Below are 25,891 nucleotides of genomic sequence, written 5' to 3'. Positions count from 1 at the left end.
GATCATGGTGAATAATTCTTTTATCAAAAATCTCGGAACAAATAAGAGTCCAGCACCAGATGGCTTCCCAGGGGAATTCTACCAGACATTTAAAGCAGAGATAATACCTATCCTTCTCAAGCTGTTCCAAAAATTAGAAAGGGAAGGAAAACTTCCAGACTCATTCTATGAAGCCAGCATTACTTGGATTCCTAAACCAGATAGAGACCCAGCAAAAAAAGAGAACTACAGGCCAATATCCCTTATGAATATAGATGCAAAAATTCTCAATAAGATACTAGCAAATCGAATTCAACAGCACATAAAAAGAATTATTCATCTGCTTTTCGTTTAAATTTGTGTGAGATGGCTCTTCCTGATGGCAGCACTACTATTTAACCTATACAATGCTTGAGGAGCTAATTTAATTTAAATTCCTTAAATGGCCCCCCACTGCTTTTGGGAGGGAGCTAAAACTCTAAGAACGGTCCCCCCCCCCCCCCCCCCCCGCTATTTCCCCCAAGTGCCCTCACTCAAGTCACATGGAGCATTTGCTCTTCATGCTTCCCCCCCCCCTTTTTTTCCTCTTTCATGCTGTTTCCCAGATTTCATCTATGTGTATAGTTTTCTCTGCCTGGAACCCATTCTCTGACATCAGTACCTGACTGGCACATATTCAGTCCTTATGACCAAGCCAAAACATTGTTTCTTCCAGGAAGCCTGTGCCGATCACCATGACTTAGCTGCTTATACTGGGCCAAAATGCACACTTTGCTTGCTCACGTCCATCATTCTTCAAGGGCAAAGGCAACTTATGCTTATCACAGTGTATAAGCGGCAAATGTTTGCTGAGTGAGTGAATGAACAAACAAATGAATGCATTAATATGGGGGATTTGGAAATGGGAGCAGAGATTTGACTGTGTTATTTATCTAAGAGGATTAACAATAATGTTTGTAATAATAATAATAATAATAATACCCTGTGCTTCCTTTTGCTCAACTGGCTTCAGCAGAGGGTTGGTTCTGGAAAGCACAACAACACATTCTTCATTCAGTTCAATTCCAGTGTTGAAAGGACATTGAGAGACGCTCCAAGTTCATGCGAAAATGAATTCCTTTAATAGCAGTTAGTCAATAGGCCACAGGAAAAGTGATTGAAATAGATGATTCACTGCTGGGTTCAGTGAGAAGTAGTTTCAACCCTCCCCCGAGTACCTGGCAGGTAGGGAAGCTTGATGTCCTTTCGGCTGTCTTCAGACTCCAACATAGTCAACACAAGTTTGATCACTTAATATTTCTTTCCAGATTTCTGAAATAGGGAAGCTCTTATGATCCAAGAATTATGTATGGAACAGTGGGCCACCAGTGGGTCACTGGATTTAGCTTTAAATATCAAAGTGCTACGATTCTTAATGAACAATAACCTATTGATTGGTTCCAGACTTAAAAGTGATGATGGATAAATCTAGCAGTCTAGCTTAAGAAACACTGCTCTAAAGCAGTTGCCAATGTATGCCAGTGATACTGGGCTAAAATAGAAAGAAAAGGGGTGTCTAGCTGGCTGAGTCAGTGGAGTGTGTGACTCTTGATCTCAGGTTTGTAGGTTTGAGACCCACACTGGGTGTAGAGATTACTTAAAAATCTTTTTTAATTTTATTTTTAATTTTTTAAAATTTACATCCAAATTAGTTAGCATCTAGTGCAACAATGATTTCAGGATTATATCCCTTAGTGCCCCTTACCCACTGAGCCCATCCCCCCTCCCACACCCCCCTCCAGTAACCCTCTGTTTGTTCTCCATATTTATGAGTCTCTCCTGTTTTTATATTATTTTTGTTTCCCTTCCCTTATGTTCATCTGTTTTGTCTCTTAAAGTCCTCATATGAGTGAAGTCATCTGATATTTGTCTTTCTCTGACTAATTTTGCTTAGCATAATACCCTCCAGTTCCATCCATGTAGTTGCAAATGGCAAGATTTCATTATTTTTGATTACCGAGTAATACTCCATTGTATATATATACCACATCTTCTTTATCCATTCATCCATCAATGGATATTTGGGCACTTTCCATACTTTGGCTCTTGTCGATAGCACTGCTATAAACATTGGAGTGTATGTGTCCCTTGAAAACATACACCTGTATCCCTTGGATAAATGCTTAGTAGTGCAATTGCTGGGTCGTAGGGTAGTTCTATTTTTAGTTTTTTGAGGAACCTCCATACTGTTTTCCAGAGTGGCTGCACCAGCTTGCATTCCCACCAACAATGCAAAAGAGATCCTCTTTCTCCGCATCCTCGCCAACATCTCTTTTTGCCAGAGTTGTTAATGTTAGCCATTCTGACAGGTGTAAGGTGGTATCTCATTGTGGTTTTGATTTGTATTTGCCTGATGATAAGCGATGTTGAGCATTTTTTCATGTGTCGGTTGCCCATCTGGATGTCTCCTTTGGAGAAGTGTCTATTCATGTCTTTTTCCCATTTCTTCACTGGATTATTTGTTTTTTGGGTGTTGAGTTCTTTATAGATTTTGGATACTAACCCTTTATCTGATATGTCGTTGCAACATATATGTGCAAATATATGTTGCAAATATCTTCTCCCATTCTGTCAGTTGCCTTTTAGTTTTGCTGATTGTTTCCTTCATTGTGCAGAAGCTTTTTATTTTGATGAGTTCCCAGTAGCTCATTTTTGCTTTTGTTTCCCCTGCCTCTGGAGACGTGTTGAGTAAGAAGTTGCTGCAGCCAGGATCAAAGAGGTTTTTGCCTGCTTTCTCCTCAAGGATTTTGATGGCTTCCTGTCTTCCATTGAGGTCTTTCATCCATTTTGAGTTTATTTTTGTGTATGGTGTAAGACAGTGGTCCAGGTTCATTCTTCTGCATGTCGCTTGCTTAAAAATCTTTAAAAAATAAAATAGAAGAAAACATTAAATCCATAACCCAGATGGAACTGCCAGCTTTATTTTTTCAAATTCAAATAATCAGGATTTGTTGAAAGAAAATTACCTGCTAGTGAAAGTCATTCATTAGAGTTGCTTTAAGGATACAATGTTATTTTAAAATTGTTTTCTTTCTGTAAAAAGTAACAGAATGGGATCAAAACTACAATGAGATATCACCTCACACCCGTCAGAATGGCTAAAGTCAAAACCAAAAGAAACAACAAATGTTGGTGAGGATGTGGAGAAAAAGGATCCCTCGTGCACCGTTTGTGGGACTGCAAACTGGTGCAGGCACTATGGAAGACAGTGGTGTATAAGAGGCAAATGTTTGTTGAGGAGTTGAGTGGATGTCCCTCAAAAAGTAGAAATAGATCTATCATACAATCGAGTAATCGGACTACTGGGTATTCACCCCCAAAATACAAAAACACTAATTCAAAGGGATGCACGCACCCCATGTTTATTGCAGCATTATTCGCAGTAGCCAAATTATGGAAGCAGCCCAAGTGTCCACTGGCAGATGAATAGATAAAGGAGAGGTGGTGTATATACACAATGGAATATTATTCAGCCATAAAAAAGAGTGAAATCTTGCCACCTGCAGCAACATGGGTGGAGTTAGGAGTATATTACGAAGTGACATAAGTGTCAGAGAAAGGAAAATACCATATGATTTCACTCATAGATGAAATTTAAGAAAGAGAACAAATGAACAAAGAGGAAAAAGAGAGAGAGAGAGAGAGAGAGAGAGAGAGAGACAAACCAAGAAACATATTCTTAGCTATAGACAATAAATTGATGGCTATCAGAAGTGAGGGGGCTGGGGGGTGGGGGGAATAGGTGGTGGGGAGTAAGGAGCGTACTTGTGATGAGTACTAATTCTGAGTATAGAATTGTTAAATCACTCTATTGTACACCGGAAACAAATGCAACACTGTAGGTTGACTATACTGGGATTAAAATTAAAAACTTAATAAAAGAGAAGAAAAAAAAAAACCCACCCCAAAACGCCAAAACCAAAGCAAAGCAAAACAAAACAAGACAAACAACCAGTTCCTCACCGTGCATGTCTAGGATGTGGCCTTCATCCCCAAGCTCCAAGATGCCAGCTAGTGTTGCAGGATGCTCCGAGCAGCAGGATGGAGGAAGGGACCAAAAAAGGGGAGCAGAGTACCTTTTTTTAAAACCAGATTTCTGGGGCGCCTGGGTGGCGCAGTCGGTTAGGCGTCCGACTTCAGCCAGGTCACGATCTCGCGGTCCGTGAGTTCGAGCCCCGCGTCGGGCTCTGGGCTGATGGCTCGGAGCCTGGAGCCTGTTTCCGATTCTGTGTCTCCCTCTCTCTCTGCCCCTCCCCCATTCATGCTCTGTCTCTCTCTCTGTCCCAAAAATAAATAAATGTTGAAAAAAAAAAAATTTAAAACCAGATTTCTACGGGTGCCCAGGTGGCTCAGTCGGTTGAGCATCCGACTTCAGCTCAGGTCACGATCTCACAACTCGTGGGTTCGAGCCTCTTGTCGGGCTCTGTGCTGACAGCTCAGAGCCTGGAGCCCGCTTCAGATTCTGTGTCTCCCTCTCTCTCTGCCCCATCCCCACTCATGCTCTGTCTCTCTCTGTCTTAAAAATAAATAAAACATTTAACAAAATAAATAAATAAAACCAGATTTCTGTTTACATTCCATTGGCCAGAGAGTAATCCCATAGCCACAGTTATGGGAGTACAGGGAGGGCAGGGGCATATACTTTTTATGTACTTTTACATAAAAGTAAAGTTCAATAATAAATCTTTTGTCCGTAAGACAGACATAGTATTAAGCCTTTGTCCTAAGAAAATTTGAAGCAGAGGAAGGTTACCCAGGTACTGGATGGCCAACTTAAAATTTAGGAATTCTAGTCTGTGTCATTATACCATGTCGTCTCTCAATCTCTTATTTAACAAAGTAAATACATGATTTCTATACCAGTACATTTAAAATTATAAATTTGTAATGTACTAGTGGAACTGGAAACATGCTATTGACCCAAGGGAGAAGGAAACTAGTATGTTCCAAGAGGGGGGGAAAAAAGGAGTAGCGGAATGGGGAATTCTATGTATCACCCTTGGAAAATGCTTGTGTTCTTTGGGGGACCACCCAGTACACCACACCCCTCCCACAAGCACGAGCTCCACAGAGGTAGAGACCATGTTCTTCGTCTCTACCTTCCCAAGGCTTGGTGCAGAGCCTGGGTCTGATAGATGCTCAATAATCCTTTGAATGAGATGGCATTTATCACCCACACATCCGCCGTCTCTGTGGATTTTGTTTTTGCTGTGCAGCCACTTTTGAAGCGCAGCTCAGCACTTTCTTACATCTATAGCGAATGAATTGCATTAGCTTCCAACGTCGATTTGACTGAGAGGTTTTTAGGGAAACTAGAGAAAACAGCTTACCTTAACAGAGCGTGACACACTTTGTCCCCCCTCAAACATGCACTTCTCGTCTCTTACTGTGTCTTAGGTTTGAGCACTGATTCCTTCTCCCTTAGAAGTCTATGTTTCCCAAGGAGTAAGATACATAGCCATAAGAGACGCTTTTTGTTGTACATGGAACGATTTTACATCATTCCTAGAAATGATGTAATATCAAATCTTGTGGGCCGAAAAAACTATTCTTAACAAATGTTTTTCTTAATCCTTCTGAATATGCCAACGAGAATGATTTCAGTTTGCTATTGTGTCTCCTTTATTTTTGCATTTGTTCTATGCCTATCGTTTTGTTGTTGTTTTTTTCCCTTTCTTTTCTTTTTCCTCTTAACAAAAACTAAGTAGTACTCAGGCCAGAACCTCGATGAGATGGTGGTTTCTTTTCCTTTCTAAAAAAATATTTATTTATTTATTTTGAGAGAGAGAAAGAGAGGGAGAGTGTGAGTGCAGAAGGGGCAGAGAGAGAGGAGAGAGAGTCACAAGCAGGCTCCACACTATCAGTGTGGAGTCTGATGTGGGGCTTGAACCCGTGAACCGTGAGCTCACGACCTGAGCCCAAAATCAAGAGTTGGACACACAACTGAACAAGTCACCCAGGCACCCCGAGATAGTGATTTCTAGCTAGACTTTAGTACCTTAAATTTCTTCAAATTGTATTCATTTTTATAATTACTTCTGTATATATAAAATTATACTAGCTTTTATTTCTTTTATTTTTAAGTTTATTTATTTATTTTGAGACTGAGAGAGGCAGAGAGACAAGAGAGACAGAGATTACCAAGCAGGATCTGTGTTGTTAGTGCAGAATCTGATGCAGGGCTTGAACTCATTAACTGCAAGATCATGACCTGAGCTGAAATCAAGAGTTGGAGACTTAACTGACTGAGCCACCCAGGTGCCCCTAGCTTTTATTTCAATGTAGTGCAATAGATCTTTCTTCTAGAATAAATTTAAATTTAAAATTCAGTCAATTCAAAGAAAAATAGTAATTGATGATTGATAACTTTAGAAAAGTAGAAAATGGTAATGTTTGGGGTTTGGAGAAATGGCATTAGACTGAGTTGGATTTTTTGTTATTATTGTTGTTAAGAACAGAGACTCTGGGATGGCATAATGGCTAAATTTATGTGTCAACGTGGCTAGGCCACTGTACCTAGATAGTTGGTCAAACATTATTGTAGTTTTTAAAGATATGACTAACATTTAAATCAGTAGACTTTGAGTAAGACAGACTATCCTCCATAATGTGAGTGGGCCTCATCCAATTGGTTGAAGGCCTTGAAAGAAAAAAAAACTGACCTCCCTCATGTAACAGGGAATTCTGTCAGCAGACTGTCTTTGGACTCAAACTGCTACTCCTCCCTGGGTCTCCAGCCTGCTGGTCTACCCTGAAGATTCTGGACCTACCAAGCCTCCACAATCATGTGAGTCAATTTCTTAAAATAAATCTTGCTCACTCTGTCTCCGTGTCTTTCTTCCTCTTTCTGTCTTCATAAACACACCCACATACACACACCCACACGCACACACCCTATTGATTTTGGTTCTCTCTGGAGAACTTTGACTAATACATAGTGTTACCTGCATTTTAAATGAGGCTCAAAAGTTAACTGACATCCCTTAAACGTGGCAGGGCCAGGACTCAGCCATGGTTCCGAGTCTGTCCATGATCCCATGTGGCCTTTGCAATTACAGAACCTGTTATAGAATAAAAAGAAGACAAAAGTGTTTTCAAACTTTAGTCATGGCCCAAGAGATCCATAGGGTTCACAGGTCAGGAGAAGCAGGTAAAATGGATGTGAAATCCCTGTGGCCAAAGAAAGATTCCTCTTGGATGTCATCCTTCAGAAAGTCCCTAACAGCGCCCGTGCACGCCTGTGCGCGCACACACACCCACACACACCCCAAATTAATACTCACAGAGCTCAGGTCTAGGATCAGTTACTTGTATTTATTCTTCAATGCTTCTTTATGAAAATATTGCTGGGACAATCATCAGCCAATATGAGTTTATTGCCACCTTGACGGTATAACAATATCAGAATTGGGTGGGGGGCAAAATCAGGATATTTGGATATTTTGAGGTGTGAGGGGCTGGTTTAAGACAGGTCTTTCAATGCAGGGGCTTGATTAGGATCCGTGGACACAACGAGGCAGGGGCTACCAGGGGGAAGGTTTAGAAGCGTCTTAAGGTATAAACAGTCATTTGATATTCTCTATTGAAATATTGAGCAGTCTGATGTTCACTTACATCTGTTTGATTTCAGAAAGTTCCTAACAGGAACAATAAAGTCATTTGCAACTTTTTATCTTCCTGGGCAAGAGTTTCCCGGAATAATAAAGTCATGTTGTCAAAGACAGTAATGGTGTAATTTGTTTTTGCCATTTAACAACTTTGCAGCACGACTTACTTGTTTTTTTTAATTTTTAATTTAATTTATTTTTAAATTTAAATCCAAATTAGTTAGCATATAGTGCAACAATGATTTCAGGAGTAGATTCCTTAGTGCCCCTTACCCACTCAGCCCATCCCCCCTCCCACAACCCTTCCAGTAACTGTTCTCCTTATTTAAGAGTCTCTTATGTTTTGTCCCCCTCCCTGTTTTTATATTATTTTTGTGTCCCTTCCCTTATGATCATCTGTTTTGTATCTTAAAGTCCTTATATGGGTGAAGTCATATGATATTTGTCTTTCTCTGACTAATTTCACTTAGCATAACACCCTCTAGTTCCATCCACATAGTTGCAAATGGCAGCTTCTTTTTTTTCTCATTTTTAAAAATTTTATTTTATTTTTTTAGTTTACATCCAAGTTAGTTAGCATATAGTGCAACAATGATTTCAGGAGTGGATTCATTAATGCCCCTCACCCATTTAGCCCTTCCCCCCTCCCACAGCCCCTCCAGTAACCCTCAGTTTGTTCTCCATATTTATGAGTCTCTTCTGTTTTGTCTCCCTCCTTGTTTTTATATTATTTTTATTTCCCTTCCCTTATGTTCATCTGTTTTGTCTCTTAAAGTCCTCATATGAGTGAAGTCATATGATTTTTGTCTTTCTCTGACTGACTGATTTCACTTAGCATAATAACCTCCAGTGCCATCCACGTAGTTGCAAATAGCAAGATTTCATTCTTTTTGATTGCCAAGTAACACTCCATCGTATATATATACCACATCTTCTTTATCCATTCATCTATTGATGGACATTTGGGCTCTTTCCATACTTTGGCTATTGTTGATAGTGCTGCTATAAACATTGGGGACAGCACAACTTAATTTTTGCACTCACAAAAAAACTTGTATTGCTGTACAATGTTGATTTTACTAAGAGATTTTTTAAGGGGCAGTAGAAAAAATAGGTTTGCCTTGCAGAGTAAAGTCATGTTGATAGAGACAGTAGAATACTAATGTCATGTCAAGGTAGACAGCACGTGGGTGTTCATGGGTTTGGTCCTTAGGATCAAGATTTTTGGTTACAAGTGGCAGAAAACACAACCCAAACAGGAATTTCAGACAAAGAGATTCTGTTGGCTCATGATCCTGCAAAGAATCCAAGTGCAGGCATGCCTAGAACCAGGGACTCTCACTGTTACATCATCTGTTATGCATATATGATTATTGAAAGATATATCACTACTGTGTTCCTCTCCATGTCCCAACTCTGCTGTCTTCTATATCAGCCATATTCTCAACCTAACCCCCTCTACTTGTGGGGAGGGGAGTAGCACCATGGAAAATGATGGAGGGGTGCTATTTTAGAGAGACAGACCAAGACTGTCTCTAGGAAGAAGGAATTTAAATCAGCCATGTGAATGCCTAGGGCAGGCCTTCTGGGCAGAGGAAAAGGCAAGGGGCAAAGACCTCAAGTCAGGAATAAGTTTGATGTGTATGAAACTGGGAGCAGGCCAGTGTGATTGGAAAGGGTAAGCAAAGCAGAGAAACGAGTTGGCGATGCTGCAGATTAGAAATGAGACCAGAGAGAGAAGCAAGGGTCGGATTATATAGAGATTTACAAGCAGTCAGACTTTATTCCATATGTGACAGGAAGACTTTGGAGGGTTTGGGCAGGGAAGTGACAGGTCTGTCTTATGTTTTAAACCATTCTAGGTGGAGAATTCACTATAGGGGAATGGAAGCAGGAAGACGGATTAGGATACAAGGTGAGAGATGAGGGGGGTTTGATGATAGATCAGCGGGACTTGCTCATGGACCAGACGTAAGGCATAAAGGAAACAAGGGAGTCAAGGATGGGTACTAGGTTTACAGCCTGGATGCAGGGATAATTGTGCATTTATAGAGGTGGGGGCACCTGGGGAAGGAGCAGGCGGGAGTCAGAGTTCTGGACATGCTTCCTTTGAAATGCCTGCTGGACGTCCACGCAGTGTGTCAAGCACTTGGACAAAAGGGTCTGAACCCAGAGGACAGATTGGTCTTGGGACACTTTGGGAGGCAGAAACGTAAATGACAAAAGCATGGTTCCGAGAACCCATCCTTGGGGCCCTCCAACATATAGAGGTTGGGAAGACACGAAACTGCCAAAGGCAACTGAGAAGTGATGACCCGTAAGGTGAGGCAAACCAGGAGTATGATGTCTGGCATCCAGGTAAAGTGAGTATTCCCGGAAAGACTGAGTGATCGATATGTCAGAGGTCCTCAGACTTTGAGTAAGGCAAGCTCTCAGAGCCCACAAGCAGAACTGAGCGCATTACAATTCAGATCTACAAAACACACATTTTCTGTGGATCACTGGTTCTGTGCTTTGAAATCTTCATTCCTGCTAATGATGGTGGAAGAGGGGGTTGGGTGATTCAAGATTTCTTCCCTTTTTTTTGGATTTTAATTATTCTCTCTGGGAGTAACTCAATGTCTTTGGGGTCATTATTAAGTTCAAAGGTAGAACTGCTCATCAACGTTATTTTTCCCTCTCTCAAGGGATTTCTCCTCCACCACCTTATTGTCAAAAAAGCTCTGGTGGCAGGAGGGAATATATGGGGCAGGGGTGGGGCCACTGGGTTCTGGTATTTTCTGGTGTGTGTGGCTCCTGACGGATGGTTCTTTAGTCTTGGCACTGTTCCTACTGTTGGCCTTTGTCAGCCTCCCAGGCCTCTTTTGCTGCATGTTTGAGGCCTCCCTTCTCAGGATGGGGAGCACAGCGCTCTGGGGGTCTTTCACTGCCCTTTCAAAATCCCTCAGCCATGGCCACCTTAATGTGGGTGCCATGCTAAATGAAGGCATTCTCTCAGGGTCTTGCCATTTACCTTAGTGATGAGAGGAGAGCAAGAATGAAGTTCCTCCCTTATATTGACTCCAGCTTCATGTAGATATTTCTATTGTCCTTCACCCCCTTCTACATTTAGGGGCTTTTATCTTGAGTGGGCATAGCCAGGACACTTCCTTCTGACCCCTTTGCCCTATTCTTCTTGAATTTCCTTTTCCTGCAGAGGCACATCACTTACGTCATATCCAGGGGTCTTCCCTCTGGCCTGTGGTGTGATTCTGTGATCCTTGGCAGCCAGATTTGGTTCTAGATAAGTAAAGGAGAACTTTTCCAATATAGAGAAGACTTTCCTGAAAAACAAACAAACAAACAAACAAACAAACATCTTGGTATTTAACCCTACTATGTCCCTAGGAAGTCAACTTTGAGAGTCAAGGCTAAGAAAAAAAAAATTTTTTTAAAGGAATGAGTGTTGAAATTTGTCAGAAGTTATTCAGCACTTATGGAAATAGTAACATATTTTTTCTTCTTGAATCCATTGATGTGATGCATTCTATTCATGAATGTTCTTATATTGATATATCATATATTCTCTTTTTCAACTGAAGTATACATGACACACAACATTGTATCAGTTTCAAGGGTAGAACACAATGATTCACTATTTGTATATATGGTGAAATGATCAGCACAATAAGTCTAGTTAACTTCTTTCACCACACAGTTACAAAGTTGTTTTTTTTTTAATGAGAACTTTTACGATCTATTCTCTTAGCAATTTTTAAATATGCAATATAATACTATTAATGCTAATCACCCTGCTGTACATTACATCCCCATGACTTATTTATTTCATAACTGGAAATTTGTTCTTCTTGTGTATGAAGATAATCAGAAATACCTTCTAATTAGCTCTTCTTCCAAAGCAGAGACATCCATCCATTCATCCATCCATCCATTCATCCATCAACCCATCCATCATCCATCCATCCATCCATCCATTCAGTGTGATATGGAGCCACAGGGCAATATTCTCTAAAAGGAATGAAAAATACAACTATTTAATCAGGCATCAGGCACACTATTTTAATAACATTATCTCCTTTTTGTCTGGCCTCTTACAACACTGCCTGGGGTAGTATCATGAAATAATTGCTCTTACTTCTCGTGGGCTTTCCGGCCATATCGGAGCAGTTGTCTCTCATTCCATACACTCAAACCACTCAAACAGTCCATGTGCAGCGGGGAGGGGGTGGGGGGAGGGCACTGCTTCAGTCTGCTCCTGCCTTTGCCAGACAGACATTGTCAGCCGGTCCTGAATTCAAATTGTGTTTCTTGCAACCCCATATGTGTGACCATGTGTAAGTTGCCTCTGCTTTCCGAGCCTAACTTTTAACTTAATTATAAAATGTGCATAATAATACTGATCTCAAAGGATCATTGCGAATATTGAAGGGAATTCATAAATGTAAGAAGCTGGCTATGGAGTTGGTATTCCAAAAAAATACAATATAAGAGTACTTAAAAGGGAATTCAAATTTCTGATCATAGCCTCCAGGTCTGGTGGCTGGGCACTCTCTACGTCTAATGACTTAAGAAAAAAATTTAATGTTTTTATTTTTGAGACAGAGAGCGCGAGCATGAGCAGGGGAGGGGGAGGGGCAGAGAGAGGGGGAGACATAGAATCTGAAGTGGCCTCCAGTCTCCAAGAGGTCAGCACAGAGCCTGACACGGGGCTCAAACTCTTGGAGTGTGAGATCATGACCTGAGCTGAAGTCGGACGCTCAGCCGACTGAGCCACCCAGGTGCCCCTCTACATCTAATGATTTTTCTGTCTAACCAGTCACTCCTGCAACTCCAATGGGGTGTCAGACAATTCAGTTTGGTTCTGTTATGCCCAGAATTCGTGATCCCCAAAGACCACCAGGGAGCCAAATCCGATGCAAAAGCAAAGAGCCTTTATTCGAGCTAGCTGGAGCTCAATCCCCTACCTGCACAGACGCAGCGGTGAGATGCTGGAGAGAGAGCGGGTTTCAAAAGCACAAAGGTTTTATAGGCCTTAGCCGATTGGCTGGGGAAGGGTCAGAGTCCCGTTGCGCAGGTTGCTGGGTGTGGTTTGAACAGGAAGTTCGAAAGGGAATTTCTTTCTGCGGTTTCCCCCGGAAAGGGGGCCATGTCGGGGACTTAGTCACTCAAGATGGAGGACAAAAAACAAAATGGAGTCGGCCGGTCTAGGTCCGCTCTTTCAGTTCTGACACTAACTGCCAGGAGTCCATCTCAGACTCACCAGGACGTGTTCCCACAAGACTGCCTACCCTCACTTCAGACGCCAGTAGCGAGTATCAGGTCCCCAAGCTTCCTACACTTTGGTCAAAGTTTGGCTACAAAGTCAAGGGTTCCTACCCCTCTCCCTCCCTCCATAATTTGCTTCTATGATTCACAGAGCTCAGGGAAATGCTCTGCTTACTATCACATTGTGTTGTAAGGGATGAAAATGAACAGCCACATGAAGCAGCTTATAAGGCCAAGGCCAAAGGCACCTGAGCACAGGAGCTTCTGTTCCGTGGAGTTGGACTGCATCACCCTGCCAGCACACGTGACTGCCAATGTGTAAGCTCTCTGAGCCCATTGTTTAAAGCGTTTTACGTAGGTTTCATTATGTAGGCGTGATTGATTAGATCTTTGGCCATTAGTGATTGAACTCGGCCTCCGTCTTCTCTCCCCTCCCTAGAGTTTGGGGCATTGGGCTGAAGGTTGTAACCCTCAAATCCTGGGGCTGTTTCCTCTGACAGCTAGCCCTTACCCTGAGGCTATCAAGAGTTACCTCATTAGCGTAAACTCAGGTAAGGTTCACAAGGGCTCCTTATGAATAACAAAAGTTGCCCCAATCATCCCTGTCTCTCAGGGAATTCCAAAGGTTTTAGGAGCTCTGTGCCAGGAACTGGGGACGATGACCAAATTTATTTTTATTATTATTATTTCACCAGCTTACCCCCTAGTCTTTGGCGACAGATCCCTCACAGCAAAATGATCATACCTGTCAGAGCATTCACATCTGATTTAGTATTTTAAAAACAGATACAGCAATAGTACCAATATGAATACACCTAACAGATTTGGAGAAGCCAATGTAAGCTAGAGATAGGTTTAAAGAAATAACTAATTTGTCTCATAAAGCCATTACATACACTTTCATATTCTTGACAATTACATGCATTTTCTCCACTCTGCTTAAAAGTTTTCCACGTACAAAAACAAGGGTGATATGTATTTCTGCATAGCACACTGTGCCACATGGGGCTGCCGTTTTGTTATTTTAAGATTTGATTGCTAATTGCATTGTTCTTTTCCCCTATGATCTACTGCCTTTTGTGCTTCTCAGGAGCTTGGGCAGAACTACTTAGCATAGAAATCAGCTGATGGTTAGCTAGATCCAGTTCCTCCGCAGGCCAGTCAATTTCGGTAGGTGTTCTGTCCTGAAGAGCTTTTGACTCAATCCCCCAATACATTTGATAACCAATATCAGTGTTATCACAAAACTACATGAAGTACCTTACCGACAACATCAGTATTACGCCATATGGCAGTAGGGTCATGGTACAACTTGGTACGATGAAAAATCTGAAAAATAGAAACCCAAAGATACAGTTGTGTTACCAGAGCTCCTTTTGTTGGAGAAGTGGATAAAGGGCACCAAAGATGGCTGATTGGACTAAAACAAACTCTGGTCTCTAGCTTCGAGACCCCTCCTCCGGTTTCTTCTTCCTTTGTTTGCCGTGCGCGCAAAAACCCCCACAGATATGGAGGCTGTCGGCTATAAATTACCCTCCTCACTTGCATTCCAGGCTCAGACCTTTGGAAAAACAGCCTCCTCTGAGTTTGCTGGTGTAAAATAAATCTCCAATCCACCAAGATGTCTGAGTGCCGCTTGGTTTTTCTGCCAGCGTTCCAGCCTGGTTCCGTAACACATTTAGTCATAAGGGATGGTCCAGTTCATTATCATATCACATCATATGGCCAGAATGTCTTCCAGGGTGATCTCACTCAGATTTGCAGACTGCCATTTGACCTTGTCAGATTCCAGAAGCAGGAGTGGTCTTGGCAAACACTAGCTTCACACTTCTGGGTCTCCAGTATAACTGTGCTAAGAGATAATGCTATTCCTTTGCTCTGAGTCTCTTTAGAGGTATTAATATAATATTGGATTTCACTTGTTGCATAGCTCACTTATCATTTCTTTACTCTCAGCTATTATTTCTCCTTCTCTCCATTTTTTTAAGTTTATTTATTTATTTGGGGGGGGGAGGGGCAGAAAGGGAGGGAGACAGAGAATCCCAAGCAGACTCCATGATGTCAGTGCAGAGCCCGACATGGGGCTCGGTCCCACAACCATAAGATCATGGCCTGAGCCCAGATTAAAAGTTGAATGCTTAACCAACTAAGCCACCCAGGCAACCTTGTTTTTTTGTTTGTTTGTTTGTTTTTTTACACAAACTTTTTCGCCTTTGGAAGGGACATTGGTCCAGATATCTGGCAGTAATAGTAACCTAGCAACTGCCTACCCTTCAGTCCACTCCCATTCATGTAGGGTAGGGTGACACATGGACAGAACTAGTGGGCCATCTCAACCACAGGCAGCACAATAGCATTTACTGTCAACCCCAACTTTCCCAGAAGGGGTGCAGACACAATCTACCCATTGGGCCTTGAGGAGTTCTGACATAAAGGTTTAAAAGGGTTGTTATGGTTTCCTACTGAGGAATCATCTCTGCTTCCAGTAACTGCCATGGGACCCCTGGCTCTGGAAGCACTGCATCATGTAGGAAAAAAAGAAAGTCGTGGGAGAGAACTGTACGATTGGGCCAGCATTCCCCCTCACCCCTGTTCCCAGATATCCCAGAAAATTAGAGGGATCCATCAGTGGGGACCCTTAGCCCCACTCGTGTTGAGTGTGAACACACGGTCATGAGGTTGTGTAAGCCAGCCACTCACACATTTATCTCTCCCCTCCCCATTTTATTAACAAGTTTCTTTAAGATTTTCTTTTTAAGGAATCTTCACACCCAATGTGGGGCTTGAATTCACAATCCTGAGAGTCGCGTGCTCTACCAACTGAACCGACCAGGCGCCCCTCTCCACTCCCCATTTAGACAGCAAATGTTCAACTGTCCATTTGAATTCGCTATTAAACCTCTCCTCGGAGAAATGATGTGCAGCTCATATGCCCATTTGATGTGATACCTCTTGCCCGCTGTTGGACACTATGGGCTGTAAAGTGCATCCTTCGGTCTGAAGACATGTAACTCAGCCACCTCAATTGATCCAGTATATTCTGTTCCAATCCTTTAATAGTGGTGTCAGCATTTGCACACACTTGGGCACACACGGCCCAGTCTGGAGTAAGAGTGTTCTGCTCAGGGCCCACGTATAGCCTCCTGGGGCCACCAGCATTTTTCCGATGCATCCACTCACCACCTGTGGGTGAGACTTTTCCCCCGGGGAATTTTCCCCATTACCACTTGCAGCCTCTCTTGTTGGCAGACAGAGCAGTTCTTGGCATTTTGGGACTCGAGAGGGTGCACGAGGAATGAGTTTAGCCTCAGCTCATCTCCATGTTGCTGCAGCCCTGCCCTGCCCTCTCATTTCATGGACTCAGGCAGTCGCTTCCCGGGAGAACACCAGAAAGGCCCCTTGGTGGTTCCAATCACCTTCTGAACCTGGAAAAGAGTTCTTCTGATGGGCATCAACATGTCTCACTTTAATACACTTCTTAGATTCCCAGAGTGATTTCCATAGGGCTGCACACTATATAGGCACCCTTGAACAGGCCAGTTTTCTGCTGCTCGTTTACCTGACCACGTGGCCAGGCCATTGGCTCCTGCCCACGAGTTGGTGAAAACTCAAACACAGAGACCTTTATCATTGTTCAAGTCTGCCATCGCCATTACAAAAAGGGCATGCAGTTCAGCCAATTGAGTTTATTTATTCTTCCCTCCTTCAGAGTTTTTCCATCCGCTGGTCTTAAACTTGCAGCCTTGCAAACAGGATACTCTCCATTCGCCTTGGAACTGCCCCATAAACCAAGTGGCTTGGTTGGTCAGTTGAGTGCTGTTCATGCGATAGGTTTCAGCAATTTCTGAGGTGATCCCAGTCAGTCGTAGGAGAAAAGCGGCTACTTGCCTAGGTGTAGAGGCAGGTGCCTCCTCAGTTCCCCTGGTAGCATGCTCCTGTAGGAACTGTTTCCATTTTCTTCTGGAACTCCTCTGGACCCTGCCTTCCTTATTAGAGTGCTTCTCTGATGTTACCCAAGGCATTATGGGTATCTCAGGAATCGTGGTTATTTCACATCTTTCAGTCATACAGGCAGTCTCAAATGCCCAAGAGCAAGCTAGTAATTGTCTCCCAAATGCCGAGTACTGGGCAGTGGCATGTGGAATTTTCTGGTCCAAAATTCAATGCTTGTCCCTGGGAGACACACACAGGTTTTTGCTGTAGGCTTCAGTCTGCATGTACAATAGCAGATACTTCTAAAATTATATCTGAGCAGGGATCACAGGGCTTAAAAGCACTGAGAGAGTTATCCTTTTATATAATTGAGACGTGGCCTACTTTTGGTCAGCTCCCAGCTCAAACATGGCCTTCTCTAGGGAAGTCTTGTGAAACTAGCAATATTTCCAGATGTGAAATCTGTGTTCTCCAAAATCCAGATAAACCAACCAAATGCAGGGCTCTTTGTTTGGTCCTAGGGGTGGGTAATAAATAACAGCGGTTTGTTTTCAGTCACTTGTGGAATGTGCTGGATGGTTCCTGCCCAGATTAGTTTTCGAATAGCGCTGGTTGAGTAGGTCCTTGGATCTTTGTTGGATTTATTAATCTACCTTGCACATTCATGTGAGTCACTGCAGTGTTCAAGTCAGCCCTAGCTTGCTCTTAAGTTTCCAATATTATCATAAAGTCATCAATATAGTATATATTACACTTGGGACTTGCACCAAATCCAATCCCTTCTGACCAAATTATGACAGTGAACTGGTAGATTCAAGATCACCCTGTGGCCGTAAAGTAGATGTATATTTGGATCCTTTGCACATGAGGGCGAACTTCTGTTGGTTCTCTTTTGAGACTGGAAAGTGTTTGCAAGATCAATCACAGAGTATTTTATGATCTGTTTTTACTCATAATACTTCTGACAGTAAATGTGTGTGTTTTTTTCCCCTCCACACCAACCAATTCTACTTTCTGGATACCAAATAGCTGTTCTACAATTCAGTTTGGATCTGAGGCCAACCTCTTGCAGTTAGTCTCAGACTCTACAGCTTAAATTTTTTTTTAATGTTTATTTTTTAGAGAGAGAGACAGCGCATGAGCAGGGGAGGGGCAGAGAGAGAGAGAGAGACAGAATCCGAAGCAAGCTCCAGGCTCTGAGCTGTCAGCACAGATCCCGATGCAGGGCTCGAACTCATGAACTGTGAGATCATGACCTGGGCTGAAGTCGGACGCTTAACCAACTGAACCACCCAGGCACCCCCAGAAACTGCTATATTCCTAGTTTGTCTAGTGTTTCCTCCTGGTGTCATTTAAATTGTTCCTTAGGCCCCTGTATTTTCTGCACTCCTGATGATATACAGATACTTGACTAGATTCACATTAAATACTTTTTCCCAGAATACTTAGCTTTTCTATAGCTGCTGTAACAAATTATTACAAATAATTTGTGTGGCTTAAAACCACACAAATGCATTACCTTGCAGTTCTGGAGGTTAGAAGTCCTACTCAGGTCTCATTGGCTAAAATTAAGGTGTAGGCTGGGCTGTGTTCCTTTCCAGAAGTTCTCGGGGAGAATCAGTTTCTTGGTCTTTTTCATCTCCTAGAGGCTGCTCACGTTCTTTGGCCATGGCCCCCTCGTCCACCTTCAAAGTCACGTTGTATCCCTTTGGCCATTCTTCTGCAGTCACCTCTCCCTCTGAAAGTTCTCTTTTAAGGGCTCACATGATTAGATTAGGCCCACCTGGATATTCAGGGTGAGCACTTACCTGCAAAACTCCTTCTGCCAGGGAAGATAGCACATGCACAGATTCCAGGAACTAGAACACGGGCGTTTTGGTGGGGATCCGTGTCATGCCTACCACAAGTTCACAGGTGATACTTCGTGGGTCATCAGAACAAAAGCCCCATTAGGAAACTGTCCTTCTACTAGTAAAGCCAAGTTTCAGGGGGTTCAATCACGGAGAGGAGAGCAGTTAGCAAAGCCATGTAGGCACAGAGCTACCTGGGTGTGCGAGGGAGGGGATAAAAAAATGTAGCTGCCAGAACCCTACCCCAAAGATTCTGATTCCTTAGGTCAGGGCTGGTAGCTGTCATACGACGTCCTCTTTCCTCCTGCAGAAGTGGGTGAATCACCCTTGCCCAAGCCTGGGGCCCAGTCTTGGAGGAAACAGGCAGGAGATTACAGGTAGAAGCTTGTTTTCTTGATCTCCTTCTGAGGTCTGGCCTCTCAAGGGCACCTAGTTGGTGGAGTCATTTCCCCATTTGCCAATAGTCGCCAGCAAGAACGAACATGCAGGTGACAGTCAAAATCGGTGAGCTTCCTCAGGGAAATGGTCACTGACAGATTTACTTCCGTGGGAGACAGCAGACTTCTTCACCCAGGTCATTTGCCAAAAAAAAAAAAAAAAAAAAAGGAGGGGCTGACAAAATTTTTTTGCAATATTTAGCATTTAAATTATATGAATTTAAAAATGTGAATTTTAACTGATTATATTAATTTAAAAAAGGCAGTAAAAAAGTTGAAAAAAATCAAATGTGTAAAAGATAAGCCTCCTTCCCTAGTTCTCCTTGTTAGAAACAGGAGATTGGTTGTCTTATCAGTTCATCTCCTTGTTACCAATTTGTTATGTATCCTTCCAGAAAAATGTTCTGTTTCCACAACATATTTATGTAGACATGCCTATATCTTATACAAATGAGACCATCCTATACAAACACCATTCCATATTTTGCCTGGACCTGACTTCATATCAGCATGTAAAATCTCCCACATTCCTTTTACAATTGCACACCTTGCATGGGTGACAAGGGTTTATTGTGCTATCTCCCTATTTATGTTCTTTTAGGTTCTTTCCAGATTTTGCTACTACAATCCTGAAGTAATTACTAATCTTGCATAAATGGCATTTCCCACACATCTGAGTCTGTTTTAGGGCAAATATCTAGAATGGGATTTCCTGAGTTAAAGGGTTTGTTTATTTATAAGTTTGATCAGATACTACCAAAAAGGTTGTGGCAATTATAGTCCCAACCAACAGAGTGTGAGAGTGTCTATTTCAAAACACCTTCTTTTGGGGCGCCTGGGTGGCTCAGTCGGTTGAGTGTCCGACTTCGGCTCAGGTCATGATCTCGCTGTCCCTGAGTTTGAGCCCCGCGTCGGGCTCTGTGCTGACAGCTCAGAGCCTGGTCCTGTTTCAGATTCTGTGTCTCCCTCTCTCTCTACCCCTCCCCTGCTCATGCTCTGTCTGTCTCAAAAACAGATAAAACATTAAAAAAAAGAAAAAAAAACACCTTTCTTTACCCACTCTTAGGCAACCGGGGTCTCGAACTAGAGTCTATTTTAGGAGATAGGCTAGGTTTCTGAGTGTGAGGGAAAGAGCACCAGTCTAAAAATCAGAGCAAATAGGCCCTAGTTCTGGCTCTCTCATTCCTTAAAAGACCTTGGACCACTTATTCTCGGGACCCAGGTTTCTCTGGGACCCAGGTTTCTCATCTGACAACAAGACGTTTGAACTAGAGAGATGTTGACTCCACGAACCCATGTGACTCCTATCCAATATGGCGATGGTCATTCACCACAATGTGTAAAGTAGCTCAATCCATACACTCTGATCAAGTCCCCTTATGAGCCATCGTCATGCGTTCGGTGGTAAAAAGACAAAGCGTGAGCCTTGACCTTTTAAGAACCATAGCTAGCAAACCTCAGGGAAGTAGCAAACTACAAATGACAGCATATAATCCAGGGTCGTACTGGGTGGCGTAGACTATAGGGCTGAGATGGTTCAGAGAAGGGAGGCCGGACACCAGACACTTGGTTTCAGCAGAGGATTCATAGAAAGTTGCTGTTTCCTTAAGATTTTCAAGAGAAGTAGAAATTTACCAGGCGAGGCTGGCAGGAAGGAACCTGGGGGCATATGGTGTTGTGAAAGCCCAAGTCACGTAATGGAACATCACACTGGGGCACGGGGAAAGCCCCCACACCCAATGTGGTTGTGCCTTGTCACTTGTTGGCATGATCACTGAGAAAAGTGAACTCCTAACCTGACATTCCTTCCATAGCATTTCCTGTCTCAGGTGATGGTGGCTCTTTTCTTTGGTTAAACCTTCAAACCACCTTGGACTCCTCTTGTTCGTGTCCGGGCAATCGCCAAATCCTAATGACTCTATCATCAAAAGAGATCCAAAATTCAAGTTCTTGTCTCTACCTTCACGGCTCCCACATCTCTCAGCTCGAGTGCTGGGTATCCTGTTTCTACCCGTGACTGCTTGCCTGCTATTCTCCGCATAGAGGTCAAGGGATCCTGTTAAAATGAAAGATCATGTCACTGTGATGGCCTCCCATGGAACCCAGAGTGAAAGTCAGTCCTTGTAATGACAAGATGCTACAGGATGTGAGCTGTCCCTCCTGTCTCTCCCCAGATCTCATATCTGTCATTCTCTCGTCTTCATTCGCTCCTTCCCTTCTGTCCAGCCCTACTAGCTTCCTAGTTAACTCCCGGCACACTCCAGCATCAGGACGATTGCACTGGATGCTCCCTCTGCATAGAAAATTCTTCCGTAAGACAGTAGCAAGCTCACACCCTTGCTGCCCTCTCAATGAGTCCTACCCTACGATCCCAACCCTCTGTATCATGTTCTTTTTCTCCCAGAACTTACTTTACTATATAATAAAATCATGATTTTCTTACATTTATTGCTTACTGCCTGGCTCACCCAAACCCCTGCCCCACTAGAATATCAGGTCCATGAGGGCAGGGATTTAGGTCTGATCACTGCACTGCCTTAATATGGTGCCTGGCTCATAGAAGGATTCAACATATATTTGTTTGAGGAATGAATAAGTAAATCATGGCATTTTCTGATGAGCTGCTAATGAAGACACAATGGGCTGGACAGTCATCATCAAAATGGGTATTTTCTCTTGCCCTGTTTTTGTGTCTGATAAGAACATTGGTATCTCTATTCTGATTCTCAACTGGATGCCAGCCTATCCATTATGGAGTCAGAGGGGGAAAAGCAGAGTGATTGTACCAATAGCTTTGCTTCTGGCTCTGTCACTCTCCCTGGACCTCATTTTCCTGTTTGATTCAGTGCAAACTGGGGGCAATGATACAAACCTCCTAGGTTAAATAAGAAAACATAAAAAGCATTTTAGGAGGACGCATACTTTGTAGGTACTTAAGAGATTTTAATCAATTACTGATATGTAACAGAGACATTATGTCTTCTCCTAGAACCACCTTCAAGAAGGGCCTCAAAACTCAGGGGAAGCTCCTGGCTCTAAGGAAATTCACGGCAGAAGTGGGTGGGGGTGGCCTGGCAATCACGCCTAGGGGCTCTCACCCAGGACACCCTCTTTTCACTGCACACTCATTGCACGTGCAGATTTCCCCCAGGTTTGCATTTCCTCTTCTGCGAAGTCACCTCCCCGTGACAACCTTTTGCCAGCAAAGCGGAAAAAGCCAGTTTGGGTCTTAAAAAAAAATAAATAAATAAAATAAAAAGCTAGCTCAAGGCCAACCTGGTAAGAACTGCCCTACCTGCCAGTGACTCCTTGTCTCTCCCTCCCCCTCCCCTCCCCTCCACCCCTCCCGCAGGAATTAAGGAAAAGAGGCCGTCAGAAGGCACGGGGCGGGCAAGAACAAGGTGGGCACGTCGAGGCTCCGGCGGCCCGGGGCGAGCGAGCGCAGGTAGAGGAGGTGCGGCCGGAAGGGCGCTCGCACCCCGCCCGCCCCGCCCTGCAGGCGCAGGTGCCGGCCAGGTAGCAGGAGAGGGCGGCGGGCGCGCTGATTGGCCGGCGCGCGTGGGGCGACCTCAGGCGGTGGGGCGGGGGGCGGGCGCGGCCGGCCTGGGGCGCCCGCTCTGCCGGGGGCGCGGCCCCTGCCCTGCTTCCCTTCTTACCCGGGTGCGAACCGAGCCCCCCCCCCGCCAAGTGGGTGACTGAGTCAGCTTGGTGGGAAAGGAGAGCGAATTTAGAAAGATTCTAAATCTTTCTAAAGATGGCCGCCTCCAGAGGGAACCCGCCCTGTAAAAGAGGCATTTCATTGGCCGCTGTGATGAGTATCTTACGTGCTCACCCAGGGGATTCTCACAACAATCCTAAAACGCAGGGAGTGTTTTAAGTTCCCACTTTACAGATGAGGAAACTGAGCCCCAGAGAGGCTAAGAATTACCCAGACCTCTAGAGTCCGCAAGGGGTAGAATCAGGCTTCCAACCCACAGCTCTTTGCCTCCGAAGGGACTGAATTGCGAGCCTGCATTTTTTGTTTTTTAAAGACTGTAAGTTTCCGTTAATAAAGCATCTTCTTTTTACAATTGAAATATAATTGACATGTAATACTACATTAGTTTCAGATGCACAACATAGCCATTCGATATATGTATATATTGCAATGTATATCTGATACATATTCGATACATGTATCAGTGTATCTATTTTGATGATATACCACGGATAATGGTCACAAGTCTAGTTAACATCTATCATCATACACAGTGACCTTTTTTTCTTGTGATGAGAAACAGCCATCTTTAGAATGTTTGGCTTTGTTTTGCTTTGTTGTTTGTTTGTTTAAGTTTTAATTTTAATTCCGGTTAGTTAACATACAGTGTTATATTAGTTTCGGGTGCACAATTAGTGATTCAACAATTCTATACATCATCCGGTGCTCCTCACGAGTCCTCCTTAATCCCCATCACCTATTTCTTCCCTCCCCCTACCCACCTCCCTTCTGACAACCATCGGTTTGTTCTCCATAATTAAGAGTCTGTTTTTGCGTTTGGCTTTCTCTCTGTGTCTTTTTTCCCCCTTTGCTTGTTTGTTTCTTAAATTCCACATCTGAGTGAAATCATACGGTATTTGTCTTTCCCTGACTGACTGATTTCACTTAGCCTTGTACTCTCCAGCCCCATCCATGTTGTTGCAAATGGCAAGATTTCCTTCTGGTTTTTTATGGCTGAGTAACGTTCCATTGTGTATCTCTCTATACCACATCTTCTTTGTCTGTTCATCAACTGATGGCAACTTGGGCTGCTTCCGTATCTTGGCTATTGTGAATAATGCTGCAATAAACACAGGGGTGCATGTATCCCTTTGAATTAGTGCTTTTGCGTTTTGGGGGTAAATACCCAGTAGTGAGACTGCTGGATCCCAGGGCAGATAGAAGTGCCTCTACCACTGGGTCACCTGTCACCCCTCACCTATTTCTCTGCAACTCTAGCTCTCTCCCTTCCCTCTCTCCATTTCCCTCCTTCTCCCTCTCCCTCACCTCTTTCTCTTTTTCCTTCTTTCCTCCAACTTCCCTTTTCACCTTCCCCCAGTCTCTATCCCCCCCTTTCTCACCTGCCTCTCTGCTTTCCCCTACCCCCTTCCTTATCTCTTCTCCATCCCTGCCCCCCTCCTTCCCTTTCTCCCTCTCTCTTTCTCTCTGACTCTCTCATGGGACAGAGAGGTCAGCTGTGGAAACAAGCAGAGTTAGCTCATCATGATTGACTTGGTTTCCTGGGAACGTGTTCCATTCCAGAATCCTTTCCTTGAATTCCTGACCCACGTCAGGTGCTATGCTCAGGCCTAGGGAAACACAGGGAAAAACCACCCTCCCCAGCCTAGGTTCACAGGGCTATAAGGAGTCAGCTATTCAAACAACTAATGAGCACCTACTGGGATCCAGGCACTGGGTGCTTGCAGGGGTGAAACTGGCTTTACTCTGCCCTTATGGAACTGGGAACTTGCCAGCACCTGCCTTTGGTGGCAGCATAACGAAGATGGAGGGGCCCTGGGGGGGGGGGGGGTGTAAGGGGGCTACAGCTCCACTGGCCTGAAGGGGTCAGGGATTAGCAGAGGACTGACAAAGAGCCTGGAACTATGCTTTCAAGCTGAGTTAACACCTGTCGAGTGGGTTCCCCCATCCGCTCCTGATGGGAACATAAATTGGGATGCTGTTCAAAGGTGGAGAGTTGGCACAAGCCACGAAGTGAAACTGCAAATATCCCCTGGCCGAGGCCTCTACCCCGTGGGATTTTAGTCTATGATTTCCTCCCAAAAGCTTGCCCGGAGACAGGTGCGGCGGTGTTCACGGTAGCTTTGTCTGTCATCGAGAAAGCACAGGAAACAATCCCCAGGGCTGGGTTCAAGAAAGGAATGTGCTGGAATGAGTGCAGCCCAGAAAGAGGCAGGTTTGTATATGTTGCTACAGAAAAATAGCCAAGATATAGTAAGTGGAGAAAACAAGATGCAAAACCATGTAACTCATCATCCCTTTCTCTAAATGGGTTTAATGGGGGAGGAGGTGGATATGCTGGTCTGTGCTTTATAGATCGGGTGGGTGGGAAGCTCAAGAAACTGTCCGTAGCGGTTCCCTGTGGGGAAAGCCATAGGAAAGAGGAAAAAACAAAAAAAAAAAACAAAATAACCCGCATTTTGTTTTTATTTTGCATCTTCTGTTCTGCTGGAGTCTGTCTGACCTTGTGTGATGGGCTGAATTGTGTCCTCCCCAAATTTCCTGTGTTGAAGGTCTAACCCCTCAGTACCTGAAAATGTGACTATGTTTAGACAGGGTCTTTAAAGAGGTGATTAAATGTAAATGAGATAATATCGGTGGCTGTGACCCAACATGACTATTCTCTTTATGAGAAGAGGAGACTGAGACCCTGATATGCACGGTGGATGTAGGGAGAAGGTGGCCATCAACGAGCCGAGGAGAGGCGTCAGGAGAAACCAACCTGCTGACACGTTGATCTTGGACTTCCAGCCTCCAGAACCGTGAGATGACACAATTGTGTTATTTAAGCCCCTCAGTCTGTGGTACTTTGTAGCCCGGGCAGACTCATCTACCATGTGAATGTATTACTTTTGAAATATATATTTATATGTATATTTGATATATATATATATATATATATATATATATATATATATATATATTATATACTTCTCAGAAAGTCAGTGGAGTTATTTAACTTATTTATTTATTTATTTATTTATTTATTTATTTATTTATTTATTATTTATAGACAGAGAAGGAGGG

At 43.5% G+C, this 25,891-nt stretch overlaps 2 long non-coding RNA genes across 2 annotated transcripts; both read right to left on the bottom strand.

Annotated features, from left to right (window-relative positions):
- Positions 1 to 2,624: 2,624 nt before the first annotated feature.
- Positions 2,625 to 4,110, bottom strand: LOC147582093 (uncharacterized). Its single transcript, XR_015250570.1, has 3 exons — positions 3,982 to 4,110; positions 2,985 to 3,051; positions 2,625 to 2,878 (listed from the first exon to the last, which is right to left on the bottom strand). It is a non-coding gene; the product is annotated as an uncharacterized LOC147582093 (long non-coding RNA).
- A 229-nt stretch (positions 4,111 to 4,339) lies between these two features.
- LOC147582092 (uncharacterized) lies at positions 4,340 to 19,058 on the bottom strand. Its single transcript, XR_015250571.1, has 3 exons — positions 18,343 to 19,058; positions 10,837 to 10,948; positions 4,340 to 7,079 (listed from the first exon to the last, which is right to left on the bottom strand). It is a non-coding gene; the product is annotated as an uncharacterized LOC147582092 (long non-coding RNA).
- Positions 19,059 to 25,891: the final 6,833 nt, after the last annotated feature.

This window comes from Puma concolor, chromosome B1 (genome assembly GCF_028749965.1).
Source record: "Puma concolor isolate L17-30 chromosome B1, mPumCon1.1.hap2, whole genome shotgun sequence".
In the NCBI taxonomy this organism is placed as follows: domain Eukaryota; kingdom Metazoa; phylum Chordata; class Mammalia; order Carnivora; family Felidae; genus Puma; species Puma concolor.
Note: the sequence above shows the minus strand (reverse complement) of the source record. Positions and strands in the feature narration are given on the sequence as shown.